The following is a 283-nucleotide window of genomic DNA, read 5'->3' as shown; positions in this document are numbered from 1 at the left end:
AAATATATTTATATATATATATAAAAGGTAGTAAAACAACATTGTTAATTAGTATAATTTGGAAAGTTTGCTGGATGCTTGGCTAAAGTCACTAAGCCACCATGCTTATTTCAAGCTCACATGGAATGCTAAGCATGGGTTTCCCCTTATGAAAGAAAGAAAAAAAACAAAGCCGTTCACCTTATTTTATCAAATAAGGCAGGAAAGCAAAATATTAAAGTATGTTGCTGCTGCTGAGGCGGCCAAAAAAGGAAGCTATAACTGAAGGCAGAGAAAAATGGCT

The sequence above is a fragment of the Eurypyga helias genome, unplaced genomic scaffold (assembly GCF_000690775.1).
Source record: "Eurypyga helias isolate BGI_N326 unplaced genomic scaffold, ASM69077v1 scaffold6284, whole genome shotgun sequence".
NCBI classification, from domain to species: domain Eukaryota; kingdom Metazoa; phylum Chordata; class Aves; order Eurypygiformes; family Eurypygidae; genus Eurypyga; species Eurypyga helias.
The sequence above is the reverse complement of the archived record's forward strand: the minus strand, read 5'-3'. Positions refer to the sequence as shown.